We start from the raw sequence: 19,478 nt of genomic DNA, 5'->3' as shown, positions 1-19,478 counted from the left end.
CAATAATGAATGAATTACTAACTTTGGATGTCAGAGCAGCGTGCTGCTCAGCTTAAAGCGCTTCAACGCCTCACTAGAAGTAGTAAGCGCTATATAATTTCAATCACAAAACGTTAGGTAAAGTTCCCTGATTTCGCCTATTCTGTGTTCTTTCAAGGAGTTCCATGTTCACGGTGTCCGTCAGACCACCCCCCACCCCCCCCCCCCCGCTATCTGTTGCAGATGCGCCTTCTTAGCTCTGCCGCCTCCCGCACACCCCTGCACTCTCTTCACCACGCCTCATTTCCAGTCTCAGCGCCAAGCAACATGTTATTCCCTCGCTCTCGGCTTCGAGCATCCTCCGGGTAATTTTCTTGTCAAAACTTCCTGCAGACTGCGAGTTTCAGCGCTTTTCCTGCCCCCTCCCCGCCCCCCCCCGCGGGATCACATCGCACACAAACACTGAGTACAGGCCAGCTCGCGCTGCCAGTACTGCCCCACCCTCAGAAGACGCGGCTGAGCTCACTCTCTCCCTGCTGAGCAGCCGAAGACCCCGGCTTCAGAACCTCCGACACCTCACAGCGGCCGCCCTGTGCCAGCGCCCAGGCTGCGCCCTGAGTGGCATCGAGCAGCACCGCGTCCTAGGACCCAGAGAGAAGCTGCCCAAGAGGGGAGCGGTGATGGAGAAGAAGGGTTGTGAGTGCTTGGCACACTGATGGAGTGAAGCCTCTTCCACTGAGCGCCTCGCCCTCCAGAGGAGTCCTGCCCGGCCCCAGAAGCATCCTCGGAGCCCTGTGGAGCGCCAAGTAAGTTCCACTCTCAGAAATGTGTGCAAGTTTCGGGGAGGGAGTTATCGCACAGTTGTTGAGGACGAAATCGTATCTGCTAGCAGTTAAGCCAGCTCAGTGGGTCAATGCGCCTGCCCTTCAAACCTGCGTGCGAACTGCAGGTCATGGGTTCTACCTTGAGAATGTCGGTGGACCTTCTTGCCCTTTTATCATCACGAGGATGATTAAGAAAGTATCACCGATGTAGGTGCTAGCAGCTGTGTTTTCACACTTTATCACCAGGGCACCGTAGTTCTGCTGCAATCTACCATGTATGCTGTTTGGCTCCAAGCATTAACACATGTAATAAGCAAGCCAGTAGTGAACGTTCTCAGTATTGTCTAAAATTCAGTCATTCATTCAATCAAGTTTTCTTTTTTTATTTCTAACGATTGAATAGTATTTGTTCAGTCCTGTTTAAGGGTTAACTCGAGTAGTGCATTCCACTCTCTCAGCTGCAGGAATGAAATGTGAACTGGTGGTGAAAGTGTTAACTGTGGAGTCTAGAGTCTTCAGTTGTACTCAGGGATACTGCAATTATTTGGCGGAGCGGGTGGGGAGTATACACCAGTGTTGATTAAATTATGTGGCGACAAAAGGCAAATTATGCAACTTTAAATGGCACACTCTATGCTAATGTTATCCAATGTGAATTGACATTTTAACACAAAATGACACAGAGAGGTCCCAATACTTGTAAAATACTCAGGTTGATTATTAAAGGAAAGTGTGTGTGTGTATATATATATATAAATAAATATATATATTTATATATATATATATATTTTTTTTTTATTTATTATTATTTTTATTATTTTTTTACAAAATCCTGCTGAAAATCTCATTCACCCCCAAAATTATGTTTTTTTCCCCCTGAACGGAAAAATGGGACCCCCTTTTATAAAAGACTGTCCATTCGAGCTTCCAGAGTAAAGTTGTAAACCTGGCAATCCTGTACCCGGCAGAAATCAAGGAATCACCTGTGCCCCCTTCAATTAATAAAAGATGTGCCTCTTTTATTCGTTTAATCCAGTTACGTTTTTTAAACTGTATGCAGTTTTGGTTTACTCTGTATCTTCCCTGTAGACTTCTAGAGGAACATATTTCAATTAAGAAACACTTTCGTAGAACAATACACTAATGTATGCATGCAAAATGTTAAAGTCTAGCTTGGATGCACTAAACGTTTTAAGGCATCAGACCTTAGCAAGAGTTGGGAAATGTCTGTGATTTTTCTGGACTTTGAGTGCACTTTTGATTTTGAAAAAGTTTATGTAGTCCATTACACATTTGAAGGATTAATAAAGCAATTAATTTTGATGACAAATACGCGACTGTTATTTCCACCCTGTTTGATTTACATTTAAATAAGTCGGTCCGGGTTTTTCATGCTACCGGAAAACTGAATACCCAGTCCATCAGCTTGAGACATTAATAATGTTTGGTCAAAAGTTTCACCTCATGAGTGTCACTTAAGACCAGAAAAACAAACACGAATTGAAAAGTGGCCAGTTAGCCTTGACAGTGTCCAGCCCTGCTCTGCACCATGCCTAGCACTGACACTTGTTTATGATTGAATCCTGGCCTGGCTGTGCTAGAAGCACACACGTGTTGTTGAAATCTGCATCAGTTGGTGGAAAAAGTGGCAAGTGCTGTAAATCTATAAATATAGAAAGTGCAGGGGCTGTATACGTTGTAGTTTTCTAGTGTTTCTGGTTATAGTCGTGGCTGACCCTTTTTACCAAATTGTTATCCTGTGTAAATTACCGAACTCTTGATGCCTTATACTTTATCTGGCCAATTGGACACATTTATAAACAATGTAAACGCCAGCATTGAGGGATAAATGGTCATCATATCATTGGGCAAGACATCACGTTTGTCATAGTTCATGTTATAAATTAAATTGCAAGCACTGAGACAAAGTCGAAATCTAACATGTATTGCATTAAGGCAATAGAGGAGACACCATCTACTTATGTTATATTTCAGTGTCATGTTAGGTGCATTTGTGTGGTGAGCTCTCTATCTATGGAATGACCTTGCAGTGCCACTGGCTGCGTTGTCACTTATGAGCTCAATAGACTTGAGTTCAGATGTTGGCATCCCGTGTTCAACACATACAGGGAACATCGGGGTTCCTTATTGGCTTTGATCTGCTTTCCTTCTGAACTGGTGAGCTCAGAAACAGACAGAGTGCCAGCATTGAAGAGCATTGCTAATTATTGATCTAGAGATGGCCACCTTGAAATCATTCAGAAACTTTGTTTTGCGGTTTCGTCTGCCATGCCAGTCCGGTACCTAGGACTGCACTTTGGAAGGGACCTCACATCAACGCTCCAACACAACGAGGACCTCACACTGAAAAAAATAAAAGAAAGGCTAGAACTATGGTCGCAAAAATACATAAGCTGGTGGGGAAGAATAGAGACCATCAAAATGATGATAACGCCAGCGATAAACTACACACTAACAATGCTACCACTCCCAATGACAGAAGCTTTCCACAAGAAACTAGACAAACTCATCAACGTCTTCCTATGGAAAAACAAAAAACCCAGGATAAGCCTTCATAAACTGAGACTGACAAAAGACCTTGGAGGCCTCAATCTAGCAAACTTCAAAACATACCAAACGGCCTGCCTGGCGAGACAGGGTATTGCCTGGATAGACGATACACAAACATACAAACCAGTCTGGCTAGAGGTAGAGAGAGACATCCTGGGAGGGCTCAAACCAATAGCCCTTCTAACAGCAAACAGACACCCCCAAAGGTCCAACCCTATACTGAAACACACGAGGGAAGCGCTGATGAAAATAGACAGACGCATGACGCAGAAGTTGAAAGGTACAGCATGGGAATCTATCTGGTTCAATACAAAAGTAACTTATCACGGAGCGACAATGCACAACGACATATGGATCGAGAAAGGTATTAGCCTCCCCAATCAGACGGAAACCAAGCGAGGCCCGCTGACGTTCCAAAACCTACAGCAGCTACATGACCTCCCGAACCAAGAGCTCTACAACTTCCTCAAGATCAAGACAGCCATAACGAAAGCGAACTTACATAAAGAGGAACCAAGCATCATCAAATACATGCAAATCCTCAACTCAGCAGGTCACCAAACTGCAAAGATCTACAAGCTCATGAGCCCCTCCACACTGGCGCAAAACAAGAAAGTAACCAACACATGGGAAACGCTCCTGGGCAGGCAACTAAATGAAAGAGAACGGGCAAAAATGTGGAGCTCAGCGACAACAAACAAAGTCACCCCACAACTAGCGCAAACAAAATTTTGGCTCCTCCACAGGGCCTACTGGACCCCGTCCAGGCTCCACAAGGTCGGCATTGCAGAGTCGGGCAAATGCTGGAACTGCCAGAAAGAAGAAGGCACCCTCGAACACCTCATCTTCAACTGTGTGAAAGTCAAGAGGTTCTGGACACAGATCAACACCTTCATAAACGACATGCTCAAAGCTGACCTAACAATCAGCTTCGTAAGCCTGGCGACAGAACACCTGACCGCGAACCTGAAAAGTAGAGAAGAGAGAGAACTACTAGACTTACTCCTCACAGCAGCCCTTAAAATAATCCTGACAAACTGGAAGAACACAGCCAAAGCAAACTTTAAAACATGGATTAATTGGGTCACCTTCCTGAGAGGGGCAGACAACATCACAGGCAAATTCTCGAAAGAACACAACGCCAAAGTACACATGTGGGGCCCACTCGACGAGCACCTGAGGAAAACCCAGTAAAGGACAACGACAAGTGCGACCCCCCCCCCTTCCTCTCTCTCTCCCTCTTTCTCCTTTCTCCCCCTCCTCTCAACTGGGGGAAAACGAATGAAAAGAGCGCGCACCCACAAATGGACTGTAGATAGAAAAACCGCCAATGTATACTCCACCTATATATATATTTTTGTATGGTTCTTTATTCTTGCCGATGCCAATAAAAGCTTTTGAAATCAAAAAAAAAACAAAAAAAAAAACTTTGTTTTGCAAAAGCTAAGCAAATGACATCAGCTGGTGAAAATGTGAAAGTGTCCTTTGTGCTGAGATGAATTGGGACAGAGCCGGGTTGGTGGGGGGGGGGGGGTGAGATGGTCCCTGTTTAAACCTGTAGCAGTGTTCGAGTTTGATTACATTGCTTGAATTGAACTTTCCCTTTCCTTGGAAGTCTCTGCCAGTGGAGTGATTCTAGGACTGTTTACTCTAGGGGTCTTGTCTCTGTTGTTCAATGATTTGCATCATCTCTGCAGAGCTATGTTGGAGAGGGTATGATGCTCACATGAACTTCATGGCTTGTGCATTTGAATGTATTTGTGGGAGTGGTAAAGCAGCTCAGTGGGTTAACTGACCATTGCAGAAATATTTCTGTAATCTGCAGGTTGTAGGCATGTGCGGTAGGGTGAATTTGTGTTCTCTAGGGTTAAAACAAAAAGGTACCTATTTTGGCAGTATAAAAATATATTTATAAAAGATTTCATCACATGAAGTGCTGAGTATGAAACAATTATCAGACGGTATTTACAATACATACCTGCAAGTCACACAATGCCTGTATCTCACAATACAGTACCTGCAAGTCGCACAATGCCTGTATCTCACAATACAGTACCTGCAAGTTGCACAATGCCTGTATCTCACAATACAGTACCTGCAAGTCGTACAATACCTGTATCTCACAATACAGTACCTGCAAGTCGTACAATGCCTGTATCTCACAATACAATACCTGCAAGTCCCACAATGCCTATACCTCACAATACAATACCTGCATCTCACAATACAATACATGCAAGTCGCACAATGCCTGTATCTCACAATACAGTACCTGCAAGTCGCACAATGCCTGTATTTCACAATACAGTACCTGCAAGTCGCACAATGCCTGTATCTCACAATACAATACCTGCAAGTCGTACAATGCCTGTATCTCACAATACAGTACCTGCAAGTCGCACAATGCCTTTATCTCACTATATAATACCTGCAAGTCGTACAATGTCTGTATCTCACAATACAGTACTTGCAAGTCGTACAATTCCTGTAACTCACAATGCAGTACCTGCAAGTCGTACAATGCCTGTATCTCACAATACAATACCTGCAAGTCACACAATGCCTGTATCTCACAATACAATACCTGAAAGTCGTACAATGCCTGAATCTCACAATACATTACCTGCAAGTAGTACAATGCCTGTATATCACAATACAGTACCTGCAAGTCTCACAATGCCTGCATCTCACAATACAGTACCTGCAAGTCGCACTATGCCTGTATCTCACAATACAGTACCTGCAATTCGTACAATTCCTGTAACTCACAATGCACTACCTGCAAGTCGTACAATGCCTGTATCTCACAATACAATACCTGCAAGTCACACAATGCCTGTATCTCACAATACAATACCTGAAAGTCGTATAATGCCTGTATTTGACAATACAATACCTGCAAGTCGCACAATGCCTGTATGGCACAATACAGTACCTGTAAGTCGCACAATGCCTGTATCTCACAATACAGTACCTGCAAGTCGCACAATGCCTGCATCTCACAATACAGTACCTGCAAGTCGATCTATGCCTGTATCTCACAATACAGTACCTGCAATTCGTACAATGCCTGTATCTCACAATACTATACCTGCAAGTCGCACAATGCCTGTATTTTACAATACAATACCTGCAAGTCGCACAATGCCTGTATCTCACAATACAGTACCTGCAAGTCGTATAATGCCTGTATTTCACAATACAATACCTGCAAGTCGCACAATGCCTGTATCGCACAATACATTACCTGCAAGTCATACAACGCCTGTATCTCACAATACAATACCTGCAAGTCGCACAATGCCTGTATCTCACAATACAGTACCTGCAAGTTGCACAATGCCTGTATTTCACAATACAGTACCTGCAAGTCGCACAATGCCTGTATTTCACAATACAGTACCTGCAAGTAGTACAATGCCTGTATCTCACAGTACAGTACCTGCAAGTCGTACAATGCCTGTATCTCTCAATACAATACCTGCAAGTCGCACAATGCCTGTATCTCACAATACAGTACCTGCAAGTTGCACAATGCCTGTATTTCACAATACAGTACCTGCAAGTCGCGCAATGCCTGTATTTTACAATACAGTACCTGCAAGTAGTACAATGCCTGTATCTCACCGTACAGTACCTGCAAGTCGTACAATGCCTGTATCTCACAATACAATACCTGCAAGTCGTACAATACCTGTATCTCACAATACAGTACCTGCAAGTCGTACAACATATGCTATCTCACAATACAGTACCTTAAATTCATCGGAAAATAATTTCAGATTTTAATGAGCTTTTCTGGCATCTTTCCCAAACTGTAACTGAAAAGAAGCAAATAATCCTAAAATTATACAATTTCACACATGAAATAGGTGTTCCATGAGAGAATAACAAAGCTGTGTGGACGGATTGTCTCTTCACAGGAAGGTCCTCACCTCACTCAGTATCAACAGGGAGCTTGTCCCGAACATGGCCATTGATTTGAAGCGGAATGCATTCTGGAAGTTGTGTTTATGGACTTTTCCCATCAAGCTATTGGGACTAGCATACCGGATAATAATGATTTTCAGCAGGAAATTCCAGGACTGGAAACTTGGTGTACAGAGGACATGAAGATAGGAGGTAGCCCACATTACAGAGGTCTCTAAACCCCTTCCGAAAGAGGAGGACAAGCGTTCTGTTAGACTTTTGCCCATCCCAACATTAAAGTTTCAATTTTTGTTATGTTTTGAGTTAAGGGTAGTGGGTTGCACCTCTACCGCTGTCACAGGAAGCCTCTAATACATAATGTTATCTTCACTGTATACAACATGAATGAAATGAAATGAAATGAATTCGTACTAGTATAGCGCACTTATACCCTGAGGTGTCTTGGCGCTATACGCATACTGCTGTGGAACCCTTCCTGGCTTTTCCCTGTGAAATGCCCACTCTTGGGCAACCCCAAAGTGAAGCCAGGCATCCCAGCGCTGTTGGGGCCGTTGTGGAGATTAAGCAAGCTATTTCCCAGAGTTGCAGAGTGGGACCCCTGATTAGAATAGGCACCGAGGCGAGAATTATCAGTTCCGAGGAAATTGAGCCCAAGACCTGCCGAAGCGGGAATTGAACCCTGGTCCCGGGCCAGACCTCTGCATCAGGGTCTGCCGCTCTAACCATTGAGCCACACTTCTCCACATGAGAGGAAAGACAATGGCCGCAAGTAAGATCCCGGTAGGCTTGGGACCGCAGTGGCCCAATCAGGAACAGAGCTGGGTTATGTTCATTACATCTCTGTACATTATCTTCTAATCCCCCTCTTGGCCAGTAATTTTGCTCCAGTTCCTGGTGGGATATCTAAGCCCGATTAGGAAGTGTAAGCCCCTCCCCCATCCTCTATAACCCATCGCCAACAACAAATATGCAAAAATAAATTGACTTGTGCATCATTTATGGGATCCTGGTGGAGGTGTTTAAATTGTTCTCATCTCCCTTAAGTGAGAACCTCTATTTTTGAGTCTTGAAAGTAGAGCCAATAAGACAATGTGTGAATGGACACTTGCCATTTCCACCAAGAATGTGTGTGTCAGTGCTATTGACAGGATTACATTGGTTGGCTGCCACACTACTTTTCTCTTGTTAACACAAAATCTTGAAGAAAGTTTTCAAATATTAATTCATAAAGGACGCCAATGGTTAGATGCCCAGCCACTCCCTTTCAACAGAAAGGGCGGCACCCAATGGCAACAAAAAGATCACAGATTGGCAGCACGGCAGTCCACTGTAATGCGAAGGGTTGTGCTTCGTGTCGCAGTGGGGTTGCGGGAATCTTGTCCTTCTGCTGATTTGAAACTGAACATTTTCCTGGATACACAACTGACACAAATTTCACAAAGACAGCTGGATAAAGAAACAGACAATAGTATACGGGAAAACCAAAAATGGCAATTTTTAAGGCTTTAACCAATGCTTTTTACCCATTCAGAATCCGTCTTAATTGCATTTCATTCCACTGTTTTAATCTCATCGGTGGGACAACAGACATATGCAAATCAATGCTTACTCCACCTCAAAAGAGAAGAGAAGCCATCAGTGGTAGGCCATGTCCCACTACAGGGGAGCACAATGGATCTGTGGCATGTTTCATCTTCAGCCGCTCTCAGGGAAGATGCGTGAAATATTTAGCTGTGCTCAAAGTCCTATACAGTCTCCTCTGCTCTGACGCTCACACACAATCTATCTACGCGGACATGTCATTTCTCAGTATCCTATGAATAGATGTGTGCTCTTAACTACAGAGCACAATAGTTAGAAATCAAAGGGTAGATCTAATGATTCTGAGAAGTACTTGATGGTCATGCGAACTTGCTTATTTTTAGCTCTCTACTCTATCAGTTTGCATCTGAAATCCATCCATCCCGCCAAATCACTGCAGAGACTTCATTTGTCCAACTAGCTCTGCAAAGAAGCCTTGGCAATGTATTTATCATAATACGAATCAAGTAAATAAGTAACCTCTGGAGGCTCTCATTGTCAGGCCAGATAAGCACTATATGATGGGTCCGTTTAAAGCGAGGCCTGAGAGAAAACTTAACTGCAGCAAATGCTTCTCACAAGAAGCTAAAGAAGCGATCACTGATTGGAAAATGCTGGATTGTGTCCAGAAAGAGGGAGGTGGCTTGAAGTCAACGAGAACGAATAGAAACTACGTGCATTAATGGGTTAATACTGATTCTGCCATTGCGAAACACTTGCCTACTGTGGAAGGAGAGTTGATAGACTGATTCAATGCTTCCCCTTGGAATCAAGTGTAATGTCCTCTGAATATATAATATAGGGAACAAGTCCCCAAAATTCAGCCTGATGCCTTAATGAGATCCTTGCTTGACCAATATCAGAAGACTCTTCTTCAAAGTAGACACTTGGATATTTTGAGGTGGGCATCTAGGACACCTAGAGCCTCATTCCTAATTGGACGTATTTAAGGTGGGGAGATAAAGGGTCCAAAATGACCAATTACAGCCAGTATCAATAAACGATACAGAATGGGATATGACCTGCAGGACCCAGAATTCCTAGTTTCATTTTAATGGGCTTTGCCTGTATCTGGGGTACTTTCTGGTCGGAATTACCACCTCCTCCGAGGATGTGGTAAATGTGAGCAAGGGGCTAGAGACAGTAATGGGGGATGGGGTCTGGAATCAGGGCATTTAAAAACAGATGACATTGCATGCCCTCAACATTTCCTTTCACATAACCTTTTTTAAGATTACACCCTTTTGATTGCCTTCCTCTTTATGCTAACTCGGCTGCCTTTCTGAATGTGACAAGACAGATACACATGGAGGCTGGTGACTGAAACCACCACATTTTTGCCATTCACACAGACCCTAACAAGACTGTGCAACAAAATAGAACTAATGTTTGCAAAATAATGCATTCTGTATTAAATACACAGATTACTGATACCTTGTGCCTTGAGAACGGCCCTGGTGTACCACGAGTGAAACACGTATCAATGTTTTCACCTTTATAAAATTATATTTTGTATTACAATTTGGATTGAAGCCATTATTAGGGTTAATCGTGTCAAATTCAAGTAGTGTGTGCGTTTATTTCTTCATTGAGCTCCTAAAGTGATTCTGGATTGTAGGGTCCCACCCAGTAGAAACAAACCAGCCCCAACCAAAAGTAATCCCAGGCCATTGGACTACCAGCGAGGCAGTGCAAGTCAACATAGTAGACCTAAGACCCTCTAACACTGAAAACAGCTTTCTGATAGTATCTCTGAAAGTTTCAGAAAATACAGATTATTGCCGTCATACAGTAACACAGTTATATCCTGATGTAAAAGTCATATATTTATAGGTACAACTTGCCAAAATGATTTAGCTAATAATGGAGTTTGTGATAAATCTAATCACCTTTTTGTAAAAAGACTTAAAGAACATGTTTTGTATGAGTAAACTGACCCATTTATTTCAATCTAGTTGAGCAAGTCACAAATGTAAATATTTGTCTCTAAGAAAGACTGATTTGTGTTAGGTGGAACTGTATATGTTACTCTTTGATGAAAACAACCAAGTTAATAAGATAAGAATTGATTGGCTATTTCTCAGGTTAGTTAGCAGTCTTTAGAGAACCGTCCTTAACCCCTTCAGTGCGCATGACAAAGCCAGCTCGTCATGGGCGTTACCTGCGCTACGCGCATGACGAGCTGGCTTTGTCACGAAACGCGCGATTTTCAAAATCGCAGCGCGCAGCGGCAAAAACCGCTAGCGCGCATGCAGTTAAATTGACGTAGACCGGGCAGAATAGTAACACAAGTTGAAGACAGCTTTGGGTGTCTTAAGTGAGCCTTTACATTGGGGCTTTTGTGCTGTGGAAGTGGTTCCCTTTTGCTCCTACAGCCAGTGTAGTGTTGTCAGCAGGAGCAGCAGCTTCCTCAGTCTAGCTCGGGCTTCACAATGGAGGCTCGTGGCCCCTCTAGTAGCTGCCCACGCCCTGCCCGCTGACTATGGCCCTTCCCAGATACATCTCCACAGAGCTCCTCGCGCAGTGCAAGAGAAACATGCTGGCTTTATTAATGCTTGTTTTAGAACTTTTCAACTGACAGTCCTTGTCTCTGCATACACTGACCCCATAATATCGCACAACCTCCCTAGAATAGGTTACATATTTGTTCCAATTCTGTAGCTTCAAGCACTCTGATAGCCCTTGGACAGGACTGCTTATAGGTCCGAACAGCAGGGCATGCTTGACAAGTGTTGCAGCTCTAGGTCAAGTAGCTGCCCTTCTCCCCCATTGTGCCCACATGATGGTCACATTTCTAGCGTGTAGGAAGAATTGTTTTGCTTCCCTACGAGTGGCACCTTAGTCATGTTCCCAGTTCTGATATACCCTGAAATTGGTCTTGACCAATCAAATCTAAGAAAGTTCCCAGACGCTCGAAAAAACAATTGACAGGCACTCTTACCCCACAACGTACCTCCAAATAATTCCTATCCAGTGGCGACTCCTCCGCTAAGGAGAAGGAGCGTAGCTCACTGTTTTTCAGCAGTGTAAGGAAAAATAAAATGATAATAACTCAATTTTATTATCATTTCATGTTTTCCTGTTGCGTCATGACAGCTTTGCAAGGCGGGCGGGCCTCCTCTGCTGACAGAGCAGGGGAGGGGAGGAGTGGTTTTCACTCCCTAAGTGCGCATGAATGTTTGGCTGGCCGTCGCAGGCTGGCCAAACTTTCATGCACATGTAGCATGTTCTCCACCCAGGCCTCATTACAGCCTAGGTGGAGAACATGTCCAGGCTCCAATTCCCCGTCTGAGTGCCAATCCACGGCACTCAGACCAATCACAACACTGCATTGCAGCGTTGTGATTGGCTCAGGGGAGCCTGTGTGCTTCCTGGGGGCTTCCTGTTGGGGTCGGAGGGTTGAGGAGGAGAGACGCGGCGAGGAGGACGTGACGGCGAGGAGGTACGTTTAGTTTTACTTTTTATTTACCCTATTTTATCCCTATTTTATTTAGCCTTCCTGCCCCGCCAATCCATGCTGGACGCCAGTGTACCTATCAGAACCCGGATGTAGCCCCAACATCTCCTCACATGTATATCTAAAGACTCACATACTGCCTGAACTGACCCTTGCAAATTACGGTCAAATGCTCTAGTACCATAGTGCACCCCAAAATAATCCTTCAGAAGTCACACATATGGCACATAGCTGCCAACAGACGCCACATAACCCAACACATCCGAATTACTTTTTGATTTCTGTAACAAAATTCCATATGGATTTCACACAGTATTATCTGGTGTAAGGTACCTCACATTTGAGTTACTCCTGCTGCAATAAAAATGTTATCTGGAAAGCCCATACTGCTCCTTGAAGCTAGATTTCTCATTACATTTAGGCCCGGCTTTACTAACCTTTTACGCAACGCAGCACAACAAGGCTACTTTGTGTACTGTGTTGCGTGAAAGGTAGAGAGCAGAAATGCATCCTATCTATTAAGATATGGCGCACTTCTGCTCTTTCATAGCGCTGGGGCACTTCGAGCAGCCAAGAACCAACATAGACACCCTTGTACCTTGATGTGCAGTATTGTTTTTGTGGAAGAAGGGACACCTTCCTGCACCAAAACAATCCTTAGAGGCATATTCCTCTTTCCATGCGTGCTGTAGAATGGAGGACACAGGAAAGGGGAAGTTTCAGGGAGTTTTGACTCTATAAAACATTTAACGGTGGCAACTGTGCAAAGCACAACCTGTGATAAAGTGCCTCACTCCCACATAAGAGGAGCTCTGCTTAGTATCGTTGTAAATATTGATCACTTTTAAAAAGCTACAAAATCTGAGAAGAAAGCTTGATCGATGACCTACAAATATTGCCTTTCATCCCTGTGACATTTATAAATTAATTATCAATTATAATTAGTTTTTGTTAATTTAATCCATGATTAATATCGCGAACAACTTCGGACTGAAGTGGTATATACGAATTAGGGTTTTATTACTGTGTATATAGTGAGAAAGCATCAAAAACCCACAGATCGAAGACCACCCAAGTGTGCCATAGTGACCGTCTGACCCCATGGCCTACAGCTGTCTGACAAATTATTAATGAGGGGGCCACCTCCGACCAGCAGCTGTCAGGAGGGCTCGCTGACCCCAGCGCTTGCCGCTGACATTCCTTGTGACCTGTAGACACAGAGGCCGACACCAGTAAGACCAACTCAGCCGCCAATATTTGACCTGCCTCTAACTTTTACATCAACTCCCGATTAGACGGTGAAAATAAAAGACAGATGTGCGGTGTCAGGCTTCAGATGCACACAAAAGTATTCGCTGTGTTGGCAGAGCTAAGACTGTGGACCGCGGGGCCATGCACCAGCCATGGAGACATGTTCCTGTCCATTCACCCTTCCAGGCATCTGACACATCTCCTACATGTATGTGAAACAATGAGTCAAGGACAATAAGAGTCTCCGCCCAATTTACAAAGCTCTTAATCACTTTGAGACCCATAAAAACATTTCGATTGCCAAAGAATATTGTAAGTTAGTCCCACTTCCGGTTCCTGCCCATTCTTTTTATTCTGTGCTCCTCAAGCTGGTTGTCCCACTCCTTGGTTTATACATCAGTCTCTTAGATTTAACTTTTAGCGCCTTAATAAGAGATGGGCAGGAATGGAACATTCACCATAAAAAGGTGGATGCACTGTGTGCCCGCCTCGTTGTTCCTTGCCTCTTTGAGTGTGTGGCGCAACGTGATGCCAGCTCCTGCATCTGACAACCTTTCGGTGGATCCAGCAGCGGTGCAAAGGGCATCGGTGGGGCCGCCCAAATTAGGGCAGCGTTCAGAATGCGGTACCCGACTACCGTGTAATCGATGGCATCCCCCAAACTCCCAGCTCGTAGGAGACATTAGTTACGTTATTCCCGAAAATGGACCCCCCACTTTGGGTCATCTGTCTTCAGGAGTGGCGTCGTTGATGACAGGCCAGCCATACCCGCTTTGGTATGGCCCACCTGTCATTGCGGATCATTTTTTCCATGAAGTGTCTCCACCGTGTATGTGGGATTTGCTTCAGGAGAAACATGGCCTCCAGGAGGGCATCAGAATCTCTTTCAGAAGTTGCCTGATCATATGATTATTCCATAAAGTGTTCACTTTCGCCTTCTGTCTTCAGGTTTTCTTTGCATACTTCTTTGGATCTACCCATGCTAAAAATGTTCACAATTTTGCATCCACCCAGTGGTTTCCATGCCTTCTGTATCACCGGTTCGTAGGTAGCCTGGTGGCACGTATACATGTGCATGGTTTCATGACGTTCCAAACTTTGCATCCTTTCAAGTAAAATGCAAAGGAGGAATATTAATCAAACAAACAGGTACATCTCCTTTACCCAATCTTCACATTTATGGATATTGAGTTATAGAATGACTATACTTAACTCCAAATATATGTATCTTGAGCTATGTATCTATACTTACCAATATATACTTATCTTCATGATATTCAGGCTATAACATTTTGGTCGCACAATATTTTTTTGCTCCATATTCTGACATTGAACCTTTTAATTTATTTCCTACATTTTTGGATCTAGTGATCAGAAAGAGTCGAGATTTCCTATTGTGCACATAGACTTTCATCAAGGCATTATCCGAATTGGTGCAGAGTGGGAAAACAAGGAACCAACTAACAACATGTTCTGTCTCAGAGCTCATAAACACATTGCGTATTATAACACTGTTTACCAGGTGTCCCCATATTCTGCATGCAGTCTGTGCTGCCAAGGGTGCAAGGCAATTATAGCACCTGTGAATCTATTATACTATGTCAATGATACATGGGAGTCCCCAAGGGCTATGGTGAGGAGAAACCATTGATCACAAATGCGCCAAGGGGTCAAACTCCCCTTCTGCGGTTGGCAGATGAATTTATATCACATGGTCACCATGATCCAGTAACCGCCAGCTTTTCATTAACAATTTACAATTGATAACTTTATTTCGGTCAAAGACCATAAAAGTGCACATAAAATACATACAAGCACGAAATATTAAAACAATAAATAATCATCAAATTGTTAAGAAGAGAATTAAACTATGAGTTATCAAGAGCGAGAAAATAGACAGTGTCATAATTGCTACAGTTAAGTAAAAAAAGTTTGTCTTCTACACCACATACTAAATAAATAACGGGATACGACAAACACAATAGGACACAAATAATTTTATGAGTTATAGTGCTGGTTTATTTAAATTGAAACAATTGAACTAAGTGCTAGATTGCAGTGGTTTGTAAAAGAAAAGCCAGATGGCATGGAGGCGTTTGGAGGCCCCATTAATTTAGCTCCTTCCAATCAATACGACCTACAGCAACCATTTGCCTTGCACATATGTCACCAAAACACCTCAAATGCAGTAAAAGTCACAACTGATCAAGTGCTGGGACAAGTTGAACTTAGGTCAAGTTTGGCTCAGAGGCCTAGAAGTGCCACAGGTTTTGTATCTAATTATTTTGCCAACAAAGTAAACTCTGGGAGAGCATGTGTCTGATATTTTCATAGCGGAAGATTGCCCAATTCTGGCATGGCTGAAATGCATTATTGGGTGTCTGTTGTGCACTACCAGCTGTCCTTTTTAGCTGTTTCAAACAGTTGAACGAAACGTTTTTTTTAAAAAGAAAGAAACCGAAAATTCTGATTCACAGAATCAGCACTTTAGGAATTTTCTGACCACCTACTCCCTCAGTTTGTGAGGGTTGGTTCAGCTTTCTCCTCTGAAGGCCTTGTTCTTGGAACACACGAGTTTGAAGTCAATTATTTCGTCTCATTGAGCCAGTTGGAGGCCTTTCAGCATAGGACATGCTTGCTCTTATTTCCTGATCATTATGTTGCATCCTCAGAAGTTTCAAGATCTGCTTCTTGGGGAGAACTGTACAGATGGTTTTGCAAACGTCCAATAGTGGGAAGATTTAAGATCCAATTTGATCTCTGTTGTAATATGACTAGTGGACAAGAAGGACTGTCCAGAGCAAGTTTTGCTGTAAACACAACTGACCACCTTTGTGGATTCCCAGAATTAATTGCACTGTCTCAGTCAGGCTTTAGAGCAGGACATAGTACCGAATCTGCCCTCTTGGGAGTCACAGAAGATCTGAGAAGGTTTCTGGACGAGGGCAGAACAGCCACACTGATCTTACTCGATCTCAAAGTGGCTTTCGACACTGTGTCGCATATCACTCTGCTGGAAAGATTGGAGAACCTGGGGTTCGAAGGGACAGCCCTGTGCAGGAGGTCCTATTTTCTAATGGTTTGAACTTTCCAAGTCTTTTCTGCTTGTTCCACATTATATCGCATGCTTTCACTTCGGGTGTCCCGCAGGGTTCTGCCTTGATCCTGGAGCGCTTTAATATCTATGTCCGCCCTCTTGCGGACTTGGGGGGGAGCTGTGGTCTCACCCTATTCCCCTATGCTCATGACACACAAATTATTTTTTCTCCGTCTTCTGCTCAAGGATACATTTTGGAAGCCTTGAATCGCTACTTGACTTAGGTCTCTAACTGGATAACCCTGAAATCACTAAAACTTCATGGCAAAAAGACTGAGGTTATAGTGCTAGGTAAGAACCCCCTAGTTTGGGGCCCACAGCACTGGCCTGAAAACCTGAGCGCCCTTTCTGAACCACCCCCCAAACTTAAGGACATAGGCATTTGACTGGACAGCAATTTGTCCATGAAACCTCAGGTCACCAAGATTGCCGCTGCCTGCTTTGCGGTCCTTAAATGGCTAAGAAAGATTATTTTGTAGCTCCCTTTCTCAGTCCAAAGGACGGTCATCCAATCCCTGATCCTCTCAAGATTAAACTATGGGAACATCCTCTACCTGGGGGTAGACAAGCCTTCCATCAGACGTCTACAAATAGCACAGAACTCTGTGGCTAGGCTACTATGCCGACTCCCGAGATTAACTTCTGTGCCAAGCCTCCTCCGTGAATTGCATTGGCTCACAACGGAAAAAAGAATGTAGTTCGAGGCACCATGTTATATACACAAGGAGAGGACTGGCACTGGGCCCGAGATATCTTCAAGAATTAGCGTCCCCTTAACTATCTACGCACTCTCTTCGTTCGAGCAAACAGTCACTGTGCATCGTTCCCAGAGTCAGACTAGCCCATATGGGAGGTCGCTCTTTTACATATCTGGACCCTAGGCTCTAAACGATCTACCCAAGCACCTGAGAAACTGCTCTTCTCTGACTTTCTTCCGAAGGAACTTGAAGACCTGGCTATTTTATTCTTGTCAGTGCTGTTTGCCCCTGTCTGACGCCACAGCGCTGGGAACGCCAGTCTGGGTAGCGACCCCCTTTATAACATTTTATAATACAAATAACTGATACGTTTTACCACCCAGAGACGTGTACGTCATGGGTTTGAATCCCAGAAGCACAAACTCAGCCTTTCATCTATATAGGTCGGTAAAGTAAGTTCCATTGAGATCAGTGACAGCAACTACTATTAGAACCTGGAGTACAACGGTAGGGACTGGACAGCCAATTAGAATGCTTCCAGTGGGGGCTACTACTACTATTATAAGCCCAGCTTGGGGGGCATTCTATTGGCTTTCAGCTCCTTACCCATTCATCATGGGTATGGTATCCGAATATTGAGTACTTGTGATCTTTGAAGATATTTACATCTTCAAGATGTGTATATGTGGAATTAAGAACAGTAAATCCATACTTACCAATACATACTTATGCCCATGATATTTTTGCTGTAAACAATTTTGCTACAGTATACTAATAGAACTATATTTCTGTAGTCGATCTTCTGACATATATTTCCGGTGCACCTCATCCTCTTTTGCTATGTGATGACCCTTGACAACAATCCCTTTGCTTTGTCTTCCCCTTCCATCAAGGTTTTGATTCACCATAGTTGGAAAAGATATGGTTGTATGAAGACAGATCAATGGTTGACCCCAGTATGGCAATGTGCTTAGAGTAGGATGGAGGGAAACGTAGCACACACACACATACACAACCAGTTTATAGAAATCCCAGAACCATTCGAAAGGGCACTCAGGTTAAGAGCTACCTAACGGCTAGGGTGGTCAACTTTGAATCTGGGGAACTGGTTTTGAGTCTCCGCAATGATGCTGAACATCCTGTGATTCTGGGCAAATCATGTGGGGGCAGATTTACAAGCCCCTTGCGCCTCTTTTATGCCGCCATTGCGTCACTTTTGTGGCGCAGCGGTGGCACCAAAGATGCGCCATGGTGCGGGGTATTTACAACGTGACGCATCTGGGAGATGTGTCACGTTGTAAAGCCCTGAGCCAGAAGGAGGCGTTCCTGCGCTGGGGGCGCGTTCCGGCACAGGAACGACTACTAAAAGTGGTTGAGTGAAATCTACAAGATTCCTCCCAGTCACTTTGTGGCCCATGCTGTGTCAAAACCCTGCGCCTGCTTGAAGCAGGCGTAAGGATAGACGCAGCATTAACAAGATAGGGCCCCCCAGAGCATTGCTGGAGCTGCGTCGCGCTTGCGACGCAACTCCAGCAATGCGGCCCTTTTACGGCACAGATGCGTGACGCATCTGTGTCGTTTTGCCCCATGTTGCGCCGCATTGTAAATGCGGCGCATCAATGGTGGCGGAGGCATGGCGCACAATAAGTGGCGCATCCCTGCTGATATGCAGGGATGCGCCACTTATTGTAAATATGCCCCTTAATCTCCCCGTGCCAAAAAAAGTTACAAAATATTAATGTTTCCTCATGTAAAGCGCTCTGATACCCGATTCGGGTCAAGTTCGCGCTATATAAAACTCTGTGAAAAAAGAGTAATTCTAGCATAACATTTATATATGGGAGATGAAACTCAATGACCATTTCAGTTGAAAAGAAATTGGAGTTGTAGGAAATGAAGCCAAAGTGTACTCAAGATAGAAAATGTTATACTTTGGTTTTAACAACTTAAAAAAAAATTCATATAAGCAATACCAGGCAAAAAGTGGCTCATGAAGTACAATAATAGCAAACGGTGGGAATAGTGGCTGAGCTGTAAACACAAGCACTTGTTCTGCCTCAAGTCCTCTTCGTGTCGTGATGATGAGAGCC

The 19,478-nt window shown here is 43.9% G+C and overlaps 1 protein-coding gene across 2 annotated transcripts in view; it reads left to right on the top strand.

The window, feature by feature from the left end:
- Positions 1–514: 514 nt before the first annotated feature.
- The window catches only part of PEAR1 (platelet endothelial aggregation receptor 1), a 376,148-nt gene continuing 357,184 nt past the window's right edge, over positions 515–19,478 (top strand). Inside the window, exon 1 of one of the 2 annotated variants that reach the window (XM_078671558.1) lies at positions 515–785. The gene's annotated coding sequence lies outside the window, so the exon portion shown is untranslated. The remainder of the gene's footprint in view (positions 786–19,478) is intronic. The other variant, XM_078671559.1, reaches the window with a different exon arrangement.

The sequence above is a fragment of the Lissotriton helveticus genome, chromosome 12, assembly GCF_964261635.1.
Source record: "Lissotriton helveticus chromosome 12, aLisHel1.1, whole genome shotgun sequence".
NCBI lineage: Eukaryota > Metazoa > Chordata > Amphibia > Caudata > Salamandridae > Lissotriton > Lissotriton helveticus.
The sequence above is the reverse complement of the archived record's forward strand: the minus strand, read 5'-3'. Positions and strand labels throughout refer to the sequence as shown.